This window comes from Columba livia, chromosome 8 (assembly GCF_036013475.1).
Source record: "Columba livia isolate bColLiv1 breed racing homer chromosome 8, bColLiv1.pat.W.v2, whole genome shotgun sequence".
NCBI lineage: Eukaryota > Metazoa > Chordata > Aves > Columbiformes > Columbidae > Columba > Columba livia.
The window spans coordinates 18,586,755-18,603,823 of record NC_088609.1 but is presented as its reverse complement, the minus strand read 5'-3'; the positions used below and the strand labels follow the sequence as shown (position 1 = coordinate 18,603,823).

General features: G+C 38.9%; 1 protein-coding gene across 4 annotated transcripts in view; it reads left to right on the top strand.

Annotated features, from left to right (window-relative positions):
• Nucleotides 1-17,069, top strand: part of DENND1B (DENN domain containing 1B) — a 160,794-nt gene that overhangs the window by 45,792 nt on the left and 97,933 nt on the right. The window lies entirely within an intron of this gene.

Here is a 17,069-nt window from a genome sequence, read left to right as displayed (position 1 = left end):
ATAAAGAAAAATATGTAAAAATACTAAATAGAATAAGTATCTTTGAGTCAAAGTCTCTCTGTTCTTTTTAAACTGATACTGAGTCAAACACATTCTTCATTGGTAACATCACCACAATGGATGGTCTTGAGCTGTTTTTGTACAGTAGATCATGATAAATTGTTGATATTTAAAAAAAAAAATCAATAATACAAGCTTCTATAAAGACAGCTATAAGGTGATTCATGATGAAAGGTATAAATATACAAACATAGAAGGTAGGATGACTGGTTAGGGAATAGCATCAGTCAGAAACATGTGCAGCTTGTAAGATAGTGATGAATGGTACATGAGCAAAGTGTGGTGTTATATGTTCTTAGCTAGACATCCAGCAAGTTTTCTTAATTTTCCTGGCTGCAGAATGATCATCTTCATTGTCATTTAAATTCTTTTTTTCTAGTTTGTTTTGTTCTTTTTCTTTTCCCTAAGAAAGACTCGATCTTGGTGGAGGAAAAAAAAAAAAAGAAAAATTATGTATGAAGAAAAACGGGAGATTATTCAGTAAGTCGAAGGTTATTCAAAGAACAGCTGGTGTGGAAAAATGATTAGAAGGTGAAAACCTGCTAAAGACTGGAGGGGAATCACACAAAGATTCAGTACGTAATCTATAAAAACCAGGGTAGGGTCCTCAGGCAGCTCTCTGCCTTTGGCTCTGCAAAACCTGCACCTGCGTGTTGTGTCTCAGCAGTGCAGGGGATCTGGTGTTTCAGGTAAATTGTGTATGTTCCTGGGAAACAGTAGGTTTTGATCCCCGTCCTTGCAAAGGAAATTTGCTGTTAGAATCACTGGATTTTGGATTTGAACAGAATATACAGCAGCTTCTCTAGCAACCCCCTGAGCCAACCAGTCAAGTGAAATCAGCACAAGCCTTCTGTGTGCATGTATGTGTGTCTATGTTGAACTTGGTAGGTTTGGAGACCTGAATATCTATAAGATTTATTTATTTATTGAAAGTGAGATCTCCCTAAAACTATCAAGGCTAATTTCAGTGAAAGTTTCTGAGGAGAATATTGAGGAAAAAAAAATTAAAAAAGGAAACAGAAAAGAAGAAAAAGAGTATTCTCCATCCTGTTTTCCAGTCATTTCTATTTTAAATGTAAAATGTGTGAGTTAGATTTTTGGATGTATCCCAAAGAATCATCTTTCCTAAAATCTTCAGGGCTGTCTGTTTGTACAGTGATGTGATAACATCGGGCAAAATATTTTCCTCTCTTCCTGAATTTTTCTGCAGTTTATCATGTCACCTTTTTGTTGCTTTCATAATGCAAAGTAAACTTGTCTAAGCCATTTTGATATACAGGGTGTTTCAAGAAGATGGGCCCAATTTGAATTCACTGTATCTTTGAAACTGGGTCCCTCTTTTTGAAACACCCTGTGTTCCTCCTGCTTTCTCACATTTGTCCTGTCAGTATGCCTGAGCTTTTCAGTGCTTCCTTATCCCTAATTTTCTCTCTTCTCATGGCCTGCCATTTTCTTTTCTGCTGGGCACAGTCCTTCTTTCAGTCTCTCTTTCTTAAATGTTGGCTTTCTTAAATCTTGTTTTTCAAAACTTCCCATCTGTTTTAGATGGGATGTAGAAACTACAGCTGATTAGGACAAAGAAAAGATTAGTGATTGGTCATAATCATTTACATGCAGTCCATTAAGAAAAGGAACTGTGAAGGTGCATTTTTGGTACTGCAAAAGAATTTGCAGTATTCATTGCTGATTTCCTTATCTGCAGGGAAACCATTGATTTTTCTATCTGGTGATTCTTCAGATGCCAGAATAAGAAGGAAAAGGGAAGAATACAGAAATGGGGGAAGAAAAAGAAAGTAAGGCTTCAAGGCAGGAAAGGATTTATTTTTTTTTTTTAATGGTGGGAGTAATTAACTTTTTAGTGACTCTCGAAACTATCAATTAAACCATGAACTCATGCCAGGTAGAAATCTAAGTACAAGGAACCACACTACCATTTCAAAGAAAATATTTAGAAGTACTCCAAAAGCCAAAAGAACTAATGTCTTTGAGACACCAGAGCTACGATTCACTCTTGTACTTAATGCTGTAAACGTGAGTTTGACAATGTTGAAAATGTCCTGAATAATCTCAGCACCATAGAAATTTGAGCATATATGGCTGTTCTATGGTTATCCTCACAAACTTACATTTGAATGAAGAAGGGGTTGCAGCCATTTAATGGAATTGTTTGTTGTTGTTTAAAATATATTATGAATGTATATGCCTATAGGCTCTGTCTTGTAGTATGTTCAAAATTCCCATTGTGCTCAATGACATTTTTACGATAAAAGATGCGTATGTTTTTAATCTTGAAATTCCTATTTTGTTTATTCAGACTGGCTAGACTAGAGTTTAATTTCAGCCTTGCAAGCTCATTTTCAAATGGAGATCTCTACAGGGAAAGTAATAATGATATGTTATCTGCAAAAAAACCCCAGCAGTTTAAAAAAATAAGCTATTTCTGAAGTCCTTTAGAGAAGCAACCCAAATAAAACCACCTTTGCTTCCAACATGAAATACTTTACCTGTGTGAGAAGAAAAAGTGTATCTGTGCAGAAGGTGATGTGATCCTGTGAAACTGAGACGTGCTGGTGCTAGCTGTCTCCTTGTGGCTGGGGAGTTAGGACAAAAGCGCTATCGGTTCCAGGTGCCTCCAGTATCCCTCTGTTCATAGCTGTTCTAGAGATAAAAGTGCGCGGGCTCCTAGGAACTTCACTGGGTTACAACATTCCTGGGACAGGGAGTAGTGGTTGGCACAAGTGACAGGTGAGAGAAGGGTGCTGGCAGAACATGAAGGTGCTGGTGGCTCTGCAGAGCTGCTCTGCAGAGTGGTGGTGTCTTCACCTCTGAAGCCTGGCAAGTCTAACGTTTCTTACAAAGACAGTCATATCAATTCTATTGGATATTATTTTTAGCTGTGTAAGAATTCAGTTGCTTTTCAGTCTGCTTATTGGCCCAAGGTAATTTCCATGTGCAGTAAGTCCCAGAGTACATGGTGTGTAGAGAAACAGATCTGTGGAATACTACTTCTTCTTCTAATCATGTAACTATTTCTTTCTTTAGTCTGCCACTTCTCTGCTAGTGAAAAACATATTGCCAGAAAGATAGTACAAATGGCTGATGCTGTAGGAGATGGTCTTACTAGAGGTCCCTTTAGTAACATGAAATATGACAAGGGATTGTTGGCTGAAGATGTGGGTTAAGAAAGATTTGAGGCTGCAATAGATTGTTAGTTGTGTTGCAGATGTCATGCTGTCTTCTCTCACTCTGCTTTTTAAGGCAAGGAGACTACATCTGCTTTTTCATGCCAGGCTTTTCCCAAACCCCACAGATGAGTAACCAGTAAGGAACATTGCATCCAACATGACGCATCTCTGCTGTTTTCTATGAAGTTACTGTAACACCCTTTATGCCTCGTATTTTATATCATAACATCTGTTTTTTACTTTTAATGCATCTCATTATGCGAAAGTCACCACTGAATTGTGAGCAATAAAGGTTGCTCCTTATCCTGCAGTGACCCAACTACTGAAGCCTGATGTTATACATGTAAATCTGTCAGATTTTTGTGAAATTATTTGTATATATAAAAATACATAGGTACACATTAAATCCTGTGAAGTGCTATGATGTTAGCCCTCCCTCAGCAAAGCACTGATCTCACACTTGACTTTCAATGTTTGTATTAACTGTAGAAAGTTAAGCGTGGTTTAAATGAATGTCTGATTGGAGCTGAAGTGCTTTTTTTTTTGTGGGATGGAATATTTAATGGCATGGGTTGTGCCAGCAATTAGATAGATGAGGTCAATATGAAAGAGATTACATTATTTTTTTAAAAAGATTTAAATAATAGCTGAAGTTTTATTTTTAAAAAATGATCTGAAGAAGCAAGCTAAAGTGTGATGCCTGCGTCAAAATGATGTGTGGAAGGCAGTTGTGATGGTTTGTATTGCTCTGTGCTCTCCTGGAGAACAGCAGGAACCCAGGAGGTCCGAGGCCGCTCACAGTCTGTTCAAGGCTGCAGCCGTGTTCTGCACTCAGTGGCTTTGTTCTTTTATTCCGATGAGGCGTTAAATACACGTTTCAAATGTTTATGTTAACTGGATAGGTTCTTGCTTTGGTGCTTTTGTTTTTATCAGTACATCTTAAGAAGGGTTTTGGGATTTTGTTGCTTGTGTGTTAATAGGTTTGATTAGTATTGGGTACATTGTTATGAGAAGGGAGGAATCAATCTAATGAGATCACTAATTTTCAAATATATTTTTGTTTAAATGTTACAGGTTATTGTTTGGTTTAATGGTATTTATGAATCCATGTGTAACTTTGAGGAAAACAGTTAACCCAGCTGAGATTTTGGCAACTTTGTGCATTGCAAGTAAGCTTCATCAGGTTAAGATCACTTACTGTGATTTCCCTGACACTTTGTGTTTGCAATATGCATTGTTTTTTACTGAAGAAAACTGTACGAGTAAGGCATCAGTGCTTTCCATCTATGCAAATCACAGTTGATAGACGATCTGCAGAAAAACATTCAGAGGTGTATTTGTAGTTGCTCACTATGCTGTGTGAACAGAAAAGATCTCTCCAGTCCTGATAAATATTCTGTGGAATAACTGCCCACCTAGACATGCTGGGAACACCCAGGATCACTGAGACCCTTACATCATTCGAGATACAAGTATCTCAGGATGCATTCTCAATGAATTCTTTTTTTTTTTTTTTTTTTTTTTTAAATTAATCCCAACAGACACAGAATAAATATTTACTTTGAGACTCTTATTTTTAAAGGCATAAAAGCCCAGTACTGGTAACTCGGAACTTGAAATTCGAAGACAGGTGGCCACCTCAAATATGCCTGTTTTCAGGATTGTGGCAGTTTTGTTTTATAGAGCTTTTAAGTTAAAAATGTTGATCAGCATATGGTACTGGCTACCCTCATCTCTACCAGCTCTTTTGTTATCTTGTTATTGTTATAGGTCTTAATGACAGTTGTAAGCCATAGTTCTGGATGCAGGGGTTAGTCCACCCTGGGGAGGAGAGGGAGGAACAGCAGTGTGGATTATGGAAATATGAATTGATCTAAAAAGCAGCTCTCTTGTAACAGAATGGGACTCAAAGAAAGACTGGGGAGAAGCTGGTGAAAAGACGATGGAATATGATGTGAAAATGATCATTTGAATGCTTTCCTTTTCATTCCCAGCTGCTGTGTTCTGGTGAAAAGGCATGCATTTGTATATCTTAAGGCTGGGTGAAAAAGGGCCAGATGAATGGAATTGCTTGTTAGATATGTTTTCATTTCGAGTAGAATAAATTATGTGCATTTTAATAGACTGTATGCATATGTTAGCTATTTTTTTCATCATACAGCTGTGATATTGGGGGACTACATTTTGTAGAAATGTTCTCTCTATTTGCTTAAATGAGTACCGTATTAATATTTGACTGTCCTTCAGATATTCTGTATCAGCTTATTGAAAAGAACTGTTAGTTATTTGGCTTGTTCTGCGGACTTCAGTGATGTGCCAAACCAAAGAAGAAAAAATTAACTGATGGCTGAAACAGTGATGACAATCACTTGGAACGTCTTCCGGAAAGACTGCCAAATTGTCATGTGTGATGTCGCTGTTGATTGACCTCAGCTGCCCTCAGAATATTCTAGTCTAATGTCACCCAGTTCCTAATTCCGTGCTACTTTATACTTTCTCATCTATTTCTTAGTACCTTCCATCCTGTTTAGTCTTTGATACGTTGCCTCTGTTTTATTTCCAGCATTGCTCTCGTGTCTCAAGCTTGCTGCTGCTCTTTGAGGAATATCCGAACTAGCTCAGACTCTTGTTATGTTTGGTACTGGATGTAATATTCTTGAACCCTGTGTTTGGTTCTTGGCTCTTGTTCTGCCTTTCTTGATGGGAGCTTTCTGCAGAACTGGGAGAGCATTTGAGGCACGTCAGTTCACTGTTACTGATACAGATATTTGAACTGTCACTTCAAATAATTTATGTTTTGTTAAATAAAATTACTTTCTTTCAAATATTACTTATGTTAGGAAATGGTCTGGGGTCAAATGTCATAATCCAAATATGATGAAATCAAGGAACCAGGGTGTTCCACTGCCGGAGAATGAGACTTGCTGGGACTGAGATAAGATCTGGAGCGGCCGAGGGCTTTGCCAGCAGCAAGAGCAAGGCAGGGGCGGTGAGTCCGATACAGCTGGAGGGGCCAGACTGCACGGTTTGGGATCTTGGACGAGGAGTAAGTGAAAGTGAAGCAGCTCCAGGCAGTTAATCAGAAAGGGAAATACATTAATCCATCAGAATATAAGTATTTCTGGTACTCATTGCTTCTGTGTGAGTTTTCAAGGCATTGAGAACTACTTGGCTGGTAGACTATTTGGTCCTTCCTGAGCAGGGGTGTCTAGATTCTGTTTTTTGTGTGAGTCTGTGTCTGTCTGCAATCATTAATAAAAGCACAGTCGGTTACAAAAGATACACATCTGAGAAATAACCTGTCTCTGAAGTTACAGTGTCTGCTTGTCTCTGGCCTTTGTCCTTCACTAGGTACTAATGGCCTCTATGAGGTAAAACTTACTGGGCCTGTGCAGCCCTAGCACATCGGTTCTTGAATTTTAGACTCAAGTCAGGAAGAGGGAAGACCCCTTTCACTGTGTAGCGATATCCTGCTGTAGGAACAGGATTTTTGTTCATTTTTCAGTAAGTGTCATAAATACTTGAGTTAGATTTGCAGCTGTCTTTCCTGAGCTTGAGCAGTTTCATTCTGGATCGAAGTGAAGTGGCTGAAGCTCTTCCTGCCCGCAGTGCTTGCGCTGCCTGCCCTGCCGGGGGGACTTGCCTCCCTCTCAGCTGCTCACAGTTGGCTTGTGCTGTTTCAGAGGTCTAAGCTAAGCTGATTGACTTTCTGCTGAAGTGGCTGATGGGTGCTCACGTGCAGAAACCCCAACCTGAAATTGCTGCGGTGTAATCTCCAGCAAGGATGCAATAGCAGGGAGCCAGAAGGTGTGGAGAAGTTCAGCCATAGGCAAAATGAATGCACATTGCATATTTCCTTGAGAAATAGTACATCTAATTTTATGTGCATTGCTTTTTATTCTTTTGTGGTAGTCATCTATGTGCATCTGGTAACATAAGGGATATGTGATCACTTTAAAATTATGCTTGTTTGGTTCTTCCCTGCCCCTCTTTGTTCTTGGAGTTTCATCTCCCCTTTTTCAACACTGTTGATTGTATTTGAATTTATTACTAAAAAGCTATTACTACAAGTAATTCTCATTGAGGTATGTTATGGTAAGGTTTAGAATTTGACTTATGCTACCTTTAAAACAAGAAATAAGTGTTTCTTTTATTAAAAAATCACAGTTAGTTATAATTACGAAACTATAAACCTAGCAGTTTATGTAGAAGCTGATTTCCTTTCTCAGTTCCTTTTCTTTGGGCTATAGATTCTTCTAGCTCAAGAAGCTCAGCCCATACACATAGTGGGTTTCACTGCCCTTTACACTGCGATGTGGTTCCCGATTTCCCCTGGCACACCCATGCGAGCTGGCGTGCTTCCCCGTGCGTTTAGAGGTGGATGGGCCCTAGTCAAGGATTTGGCTTTTGGACTGTCTCGCCCTTATTTATCTGTATAAGTCACTCTCTGCTACAGATATTTTCTCTTGACTTGGCACCCAAGTTGTTCATTAACTTATGTGATGCTTCATTTATTAACTACTTTTAAGTTTCTGAGTGGCCAGCAAAATCAGGATTTCATCATAGCAGCATATGCTGTATGGTCATTTTATGAAAAAAATCAGTGGAAAGCTCTGGTTCTGGAAGAGCATTGCTTGGCTTTCTAAGACACAGTTTCTCTCCCCAGCCTGAGCAGACCAATTTTTGTGTATAAGCAGTCTGCAGATTTTGTGCCAACCTTTCTGTGCACATCAGTACTGGATATTTATTGAGTGAGACCAATTCTTCAGTAGAAGCTTTCTAGGCAAGGAATGACTACTGTTAACAGGCACTCTCTGTTTCAGGACTTGCTTTTTATATGTTGTGCTTGGGCTGTTGTTCCCACTTTGACCGTTATAGTCAGACTATAATGTTTGTTTGCTTCTGCTGCTGCAGTGTGCCCAGGTCAAAGCAAAACGGTTAGAAAACTGAGGGAGCCAGAAATTGTGAAGTGCTATTTCAAACAAGGTGGAATCTTTGGTGTAGTGTGTTTATTTTGTTTTGGTTTTTTTGGTTTTTTTTTGGTGTGTGTGTGTTTTATTTTTTTTCTTTTTTCCCCTGTCAGCTTGCTAAACTATGTTTTACAGAAAAATCCAGAGATTTTACTGATGACACTAAGAGGAGATTTGAAAGACCCCAGTAGCTGTCAAAAATGTTTGCTGGTTGTACCTCCAAAAGTCTGGCAACCTCTGATCACTTGTACGGAAAAGACAATGTGGTGTCATGTGTGGATAAAACCATTAACTCATTTATAAAGTCAAGCCATTTTGCTGTTTTCTCCTTTCTACATCAAAAATTTTCTTATCCTTTTCTTGCTTCTGGCCTTTCTTTCTGGTTTCCTGGGTGCTGCATGTTGTGGGTCTTCTGCCTTGGCTACTTCCATCAAAATTGAAGTTGCTTTTTTTAGTTTGTTTTTTGTAATTAGTACTATGCATAGCTTGAAGGCTCCAGTGACATGCTAGAATTTATGGAGGAAAAAGATTTTGGAATATGTTTGGAGCAAAATATACTTGGAGTTCAATCTGAAATGTATCAATTGTCATCAATGCTTGAAATTTTATTACTTTTTTCAGTATATTTCATTTTTATGGAAATGCGGCTATTTATTCTTATTTATTTATTATTATTTATTATTATTCTCAGGTTAATTTTACTTTAAAAAATTTCTTTCCCTGATGATTGAGAATAATATTCAGGCTAGCCATGAGGAAGAATTGTTTTACAATGGGAGTGGTGAGACACTGGCCCAGGTTGCCCAGAGAGGCAGTGGATGGCCCATCCCTGCAGACATCCCAGGCCAGGCTGGACGGAGCAAATATTGAATAAGCAGAGTTGGGCATGTTCCAGATAGTCTCTTTTCTGTCCTGTGCTATCAGAATATTCCTATGTGGAATGAAAATCTTAACAGGTGAAACAAATAAGAGCTAATTTTAATATGTGCTTTATTTTATGGTCGTTATTTTTTCACCACCGGAGAAGCAGCATCTGAACAGGCTGTGCAGGAAGTTCTCCATGTCACTGCATCGTCACTGGTGTTGTAAGCAGTGGGAAATCTTAAGAAGTCTTGACTGAAATAAATATTTCTTCCCTCTTAGCTATGCAGGATGACACATGGATTTTAATGTGTCCTTCAAAGGCGTACATATTTGGATTTTGAAAGTGATCTCTACCTTACCTCTAGTTTAAGACAATTTCTCTGAGTTTCCAGATAATGTTAGAGATGCTGTCATTGAAAGTGTATATTAATAAAAAGTCGCTTTTTCCCTACTGCATGATGATAGAAAATTGTGTTATACTCTAGTGTCTTTTTTTATTTTTTTAACAAAATGCAAGAACTTTCTTAAAGATCATAAATATTCTCCTATTTTAAAAGTTAAATATTGCCCACATAGTAGTCTCAAGAGTGGAGACGGAAGAGTTTATTTCCTGTTTTTCCCAGCTCTCTGATATTGCCTGGGGAATAATGGTGTCCCTGACAGAGGTCAGGGAAGTAAGGGGAAGCTGTTCATTGGTGCAGGGAATACAAATATTATATGTTTGCTAGAGCTATATGGGGAAGTATTATTTCTCTTATTTTTGTTTGCCTTACCAGAAATGGGGTGGGTGGCAAGATTTCCATCTACACTTCTTCTTCCCAAGGAAATTCCCATTAGAATAGCATTGTCAGTTTTTATGTTTTTATTATGAGTTCCGGGAAAGTTTGGGGTTTTTCAGCAGGTAAATTAACTTGTACTGAACTTCACATGATTTTAACAATTCAGCTATTTCTAACTGAACTTGTTATTTTAAAGTGAACTTTGGGTGCTTGTATGCTGACACAAATCTGGCTGAAATATGCTTTATTTTTAACTGGTTACATGGTGCGATTCAGGAACAATTAGACAAATAGAGAGTCCAACATTTTATAACTTGGTAAAAATCTGATTTTTTAAAAACTTATTCTGTGGTTGTTTAGGAAAACTTACGTATTCTTCAGTCTTGCAGGACAGTGAGATTAACAATGCCTTATAAAGTACTTGGGGCTAATTAATACATTTGTTTTTTTCCCATTGTAAGGTGCCGTTGAAAGATGCTTTAAAAGCAGTGAAGTCTGCAGCACCAGCCATAGCCTGCTGTACAGGGCAGGAGCATACTGTATTTATTTTTGTCTGTATTTCATGTGCTGTTAGTTCTAAGTAATGTTGCAACGATCATCTGTAAGTTCAGTGGCAGACACAATCCTGCTGCCTCATCATTCTCTGTGATTTACCTGTGTCCCCATTGCGCTGCAAAGCACAGAGCAGCCAGACCGAGCTACCAACCATCTCCAGCCACCTGCCTGGCTGGGCTGGGAGGGGAACCAGCCTTCTCATCCTTCCCTCCTCCCCGGAGGCGTGTAACTGGGAGGTGGCCAAGTGGAGAAGAGACAGCGAGCAGGAAGAAATGAACTCTGATTGCAATTTATTAAGTGATCTCCTCCTCTTTCGCAAGTATTCAACTCCACGTTTGTTTTAGACAACAAATAGTGCTCTGAATAAACTTTAGAAAGATGAAGACATGACACTTTTGAGAGAGCAGGCCGCCTTCTCCAGGGCTTGTTGTTTAAACATTGCAAGCAACCTGATTCTTCTGAATGTCAGTCACAGGGTGTAGAGCCTTGCCAGTTTGTGTGTCAGCCAACTAAATGAGCATCAAAAATTGTTCTCAGCAGCGGAGTAGAATTTGTGTTCAGTGGATCAAAACCGGTAACGATTGTAGGAATGTGTACACGGCTCATCTTAGTGGTTTTCGTTTTTCTTGAATCCATTACTGAGAGCTTCTGCTACATGGTCCAGAATCCCCTTCTCCTTTAGATGTTTGTCAGGGATGTAGGAACTCCGAGGTGTCAGTGGTATTTGTATAGAATTAGTTGTCAGAAAACAGCACTATCCACAACTTACTCTGTGAGCTGGAAAGAGTCAGTCTGTTTTGAGGGAGCTGTGGTTGCACACGTTTTTTTATCTTCTGGGAATAGAAATATTGCAAGAGCTGAAGCTTAGAGAGCACATCTATGGGTCTGTGTTCTGTCGCCCACACAGCACTGAAACTCCTGTGTTACACAGTTGTGTTGCCTCCAACATTTCATGTCATGGCAGCAGTCACCCTGGGGTGTTATGGAGCACATGAAATGGTGCTATGTGCATGTGACTTTTATGAGACTGCCTCATAAATATGACTAGAAGGCCAATTGGTAATTACTATCAAATATCAATATTTCTCTGAAACAATTTCAGAGTGTTCTTTGTAGTTTGCCTTTAGAACTAGAGGAAGATTTGAAATATCCAAGGGCAAAAATGCAGAAGGTCAAGTACTGGTTGTGTTTCTTTGCAGTATACAAAGTGGGACTCATTGCTGAGTCTGGAAAACTTTCTTGTTCCAAGTGATTCATGAAGGTTGGAGAAGGGTGTTGCTTGTGTTGCGGAGAGCTTGGTAGAGTCGCGTAGTTGTACAGTTCTGCTTCGCAGTCTCCACAGGTAGCACTGAGCTCCTGAAAATTCTAAATATGTGCACTGTATTTAATAAATGTGGAAATGCTAATTTAAAATATTTTAAACTGGAGATTTCTGACTTAAAAAAAGGTTTTTAAAATCAATAAATAAGTCATGTATTTTAGTGGTTAATTCTTGCAAAAATGAAATTCTGTAACCTTAAGGCACATATTTATTTACTTCTTCAAGGAGCTTTGCATCTCCAACCTAAACCATTTGCATTCAATCGCTGTATTCTTATTTTGCTCTATGTGTTCAGAAAGCAGCTGATTATTTATTTATTTATTTATTTATAACCGTACAGAACGAGGGGTGATCACTGAATGATGCACTTGGGGGAGAGGCACATAGAGGTTAAAAATAGTTATGGAGGCCTGATAATGAATTCCATACTTTAGACCTTTGGATTTCTGTGAAGGTAATCTAAGATTAATTTTTTTTTATTATTCAAACCATTTGGGCCTTTATTGTAGCTACAATTTTCTGATGAGATTTTTAGCAGAGGTAAGAGCTAAGTCTTTGAAATCCAACTGCAGCTGCTGACTCCGCATGGGTCCCTGCTGTGGGTGTGCGCGGCTTCAGAGGAAGGAAAAGGAAGAGTCAGCGGCGAGGCCGGAGCTTGCCTTTCATCACCTGTTTTATGTGGCAGCATCAGAATTTCACCTTCGTTGAGCCGTAACGATGAAGGGCTCAACACTGCAAGATGCTAAGCAGCCTGGCTTTGATTTAATAATGGACCTAAATCTGTGCTTAACTTTAAGCATTTAAATATTCCCACTGAAGTCACTGGTTTGAGTCAGAAATACCTGTCATGACAGTCTTAAATCTCAAGCAGACCTCTTATTTGTGTGTTTGGACTGGCACAGGGTGACTGAAAAGTATGGTAAGGAGTGGTGAAATAAAGTCCTCCTTGAGGAAAGATGAGAGAGCGAGTTGGGTCAAGAGTGAAGAAGAGGGGACATTGAGGCTGAAGCTGGAGGTTTGAGTAGGAAAAACTGATAAGAACTACCAAAAGAGAGACCTGCCATCAAGGGTTTCAAGAAAAGACCTTTAAAGGGAGGTTAGTGGGGAGAGGAGGTTCTAGCAAGAAAAAAAAATAGTAAGAGTTTTGAAGGACAATTACAAGCAATAATAAAATAGAATAGCAAGTAGCTTTTGTCAGATTGAGTGAAAAAAAAATGAAGACTTTAATAAAGTAGATACGACAAAGATAAAAGACTGACAAAAAAGAGGATTTCCTCTTTCAGTGAAAAGGAGCGCAGAAAAGGACCTCACAAAAATAAGCTGGAGAAATAAGAGAAAGACAAAAACTAGAAAAATATTGTTACTGAGAAAGAACACAGCTGAAGAAGTAAAAATAATGGGGAGGAAGTGCAAAAGCATTTTGTAGTGGATGACCATGTATTTGTGCTTCTGTAACTGATATTTCTTGAGCTGATTTTTGTCTCAAAACAGAACACAGAGATGAGAATAGCTAGCTAGGTATTTGGGCGCTAGTTTATATGAATGATTTTGGTAGCCTGGTCCTGATTATGTAATTAAATAATTCAAATTATCTTGGTTACTATCTATTAGGCCATTTCTTTGCTGGGTATCCTGGCGTGTCTCTGGCATGGACACGGTGTGACTGTGTCTCAGTGCGAGGCTGTCCCCTTTCGCTCCAGAGATGCTCTTTCCATAGGTAGAAAATTTCTGTTGATTCCTCAAATCATCAGGCCTCATCTACACAGAAAAAGGTAACCAGTTGAAATGCGTAAGTCGAAGTGAAAAAACCCATTTACACTTCTGTAGAGACATATTAATAAGCTGATTCTGTAATATGTGTCGAATCTGGTGCAATTTTGCCATAGGAGCAGCTCATGTACCTTGTGCCAGCTGTAGTGAGATCCAGTTGTGTCTTGTTCAGGTGGAAAAGGAACTGAGTATTCTCCCAGATCACTGTGCTCTGCCATGTATACAACTTTGTATGTTTACAGATATGCCTCTTTGAGGTATCTCTGTTTTCATTTCAGAATAGCAAATTAACAGTCAGAACCTCATATGTGCTTGCTTTTCTAAACCAATACAGTTTGTATGAATTTGTGTGATACTGTCACTCTGCCTTGTTGGATGAAAATATGAAAAGTGAAGTGTAATGAAATTCTAACTTCATTAATTTAAGAGAAACCTGGCAATTAGCTTAGTGGGGTCAGACTGCCCGCTTGTTTCTGGCAGGCTCTAAGTGTGCAAAGTGATGCTGAGCTCAGTGTTGGTGCTCTGAGCTTTCCCTCGGAAGGTGAAGCTGCTCTTGGTGGGTGACTCTAGACTGGAAATAAAATAATGGTTTGCAGTTCTGATTACTGACTTCTGAACAGCCGTGAAGGTTTTGGATGCTTGTATCCATTGACTGTGATATTATAAAAAAAAAAATAAATCCTACTTTTCTAGTTAATAAGGAATATGGTGTTTATCTTGAATCTAACCAAAATGACTAACCAGTAACTTCACTTAAGGGCAAGATTGTGAGTTATCAGGAGCTTTTCTGCAGAAAACGGGCTTGCGCAAGTTCCGAATCATCTTCTACCAGATTTTACATTGCTTTATAAAATGATGACACACAGAATTAGCTGTATGGCTATCAAAATAAGCAAGGAACGCTATATAAATCTTACTTTTTAGGCTACTGTAATATCGTCTCAATGCAGAACCAGTGAGCATGACCAGGGTAGGCTGGAGGTGTGTAGTGCCTTTTGTGAAAGTGAATTAATAAAACCACTGGACCATGAGCTTGTGAGAGTGCAAGTTTCTGCTGCTGGGCTATGGGCATAAAGGAAATATTTTCTTAAATACCATTTCCATTTTTGTTTAAGCTTTGTGAGAGGGAAGCAGCAGGCTGTGGTTTGCATGGCAGTCATTTTATGATATTCCTCTTTCTCTTGGAGCTTGTGTAAGGACTGAGATAGTTATCCTTTCACTTAGCAATGAAACTCAATTGTGTATGCAACTGTATATGTTTATTTGGTGTTTGAAAGTAAAGAGATAATATTTTACTTGTGTGGGTCTTTTTTTTTTGTTGTTTTTGCTTTTTTACATTGTCCTCTTCCACCTGTATCAAATTTCTTTTCTTTCTGAAACAGTGCCCATTTCTGAAAGCACTAACACTCTGAGAGCAAGAGGAGGAAGCAGTCACGGGACATGTGAACAAAGGATAACTTGCTTTCTGAAGACTTGTACAACCTTTTGTCTTCAGAAATAAACACATACTGTTATGAAGCTTTGAAATTAAAAGACAATAAATACATTATTCTTTTTCTGAGGATGTGTATTTTGACTCAAGAGGAAGTCCTGGCTGAGTTGTATTGGATCCTTGAAAATGATGACCCATTAGGAGCCAGAGCTCAAATTTAATTCAATAGAGAGGTTACTGAAAGTATCAGCTGTGGTTGTACATGAATAGTGACTGTGTATGTGAATGTGTATATAATGTCATTTGCATTTTAAATTTGTCTGGGAGCATCTTGGGGGCACCTTGTTTTCTTCCATTTTAAAAATCAGAATAGCACCTGTAATTAAGGGCGAGCGCTGGGCGCTGGAAGCTAGGTAGGACTTCCATCTATTGATCTGTGTAAACCCGGCTTATGCTGTCAGGGGAGAAGCAGTCAACTGCTGAGCTGCTTTGTCACTGACATAAGCTGAGAGGGGATTTTTTTTTTTGTCTATACTGTTTATACACCAGTCTATAGACCTGCTGGCTGGTTGAATTTTAAAGAGTGCGGAGGTTTAAAGACTTGTCCCCCGAGGGATGCTCCTGCCAGTTGGGAGGCGAGCGGAGGCTGCTCTGCAGAAGTTGTGCTGGCCGGGGGGGATGGAGCAGAGTGGGGGCAAACCCTGTCCCGCAGATTCCCTGGAAAACGCTGCAAAACAGCCCCATAATTTTCAGGTTGTTTAGTCAAAATATTGAGCTAATACCTTTGGTGTTTTTGTTTTTGTTTTCTTTTTCTTGTGTGATAATTTATTCTGAGAGAATACAATGGGGAACATAAATGAATACATTTCCATACCCAATTCTGAGTCAGTGCTAAGCCCACCAGGCAGCAATTAAAATCCTCAGTAGTAAGGAGAAAATGACTTCCTATAGTGTGAGAATAGGTGCAGATTTGGAAAGAGAATTTAAATAAAATGCTATTTATTTGGAATGTGAAAAGCAAGCTTTATGAGCCTGAAGTGAGAAGCTATTTGGAAATGTTTAGGATGTTTCTAAGTTAAAAGTTTTGATTACTCTATTCTGCTTGCTTTCTTTTGTTAGAGTTCATTGTTACTACTACAAGAATCATGTGTGCATGTTTCCTGCCTACAGAAATTCAAATATTTACCTGCCTTGTTTGTATTTTGCCCCTCACCCTTCTGCAGCGGCTGCTCACAACAGTTGGGATGGTGCTTAAGCAGTTTCTTTTGGAGAATATTAATGTGTACTGCTATTGTTCGTAATTAAGTTAATAACCTTTCCCAAAAGACAACATCTAGCTTTCATACCCTTCTTTACCTGTTCTGACAATGTAAATGTTCCAGAGATTTCTTGGACTTAGAAATTCTAGAAAATTGACTTTTCCATTTTGTGCAATGATTTACTGGAGCACACCCTATACCTTTAAAACGTTGCAGCTAACATATGCATGTTGTATTCAGAGGCATGTTTCTCCTGAACTATTTGTTCCTTGCTGAGGAACTGGCATGACTCCTCCATGTTTTACGCCATCCACCGAGCCAGGCAAATGTTTGAAGTAAATAGTCATTGCAGTGTGTAGGAATTTAAATACATAATTTCCCCTAATGGGAGTTGACTGTTCACTGTGCAGTAAACAGAGGGTTCAGGCTGGAGAGTGCTAACATCTTGGATCAAGTTCTTAAACCCCCACATGCAGCTCTGGAAATTTGCTATCAACACACATTTTTCTGAAAACAGGCACCTTGTGTGCTGAGTGGTGACTGCAGCGGGGTACCTGTCTCTTTGTTGTTCTGCTGCAGAGAGGGAGTTGTGCAGCTTTGCTGACCAACTGTGTTGGGGTCAGTTGTGTCTCCTTAGCTGGAGCGTTTCACAGAGGGTTCATTTTCCCAGTTGGGAGAAAGGAAGTAAAACCTGTTTTTCTGGGATCTTGTAAGGTCATTGTTTAGTACTTGCTGTTAACTGATCTGCTAGTTCACTTTTCTTTTTTTTTTTTAAAAAAAAAGAAAATGTTGACTAGTTTGGGAGCATTTTTATATTTTAATTAACACATTTTATTTGCCACTAAACAGCTGCTTAAATAAAATTCTGCAAGAA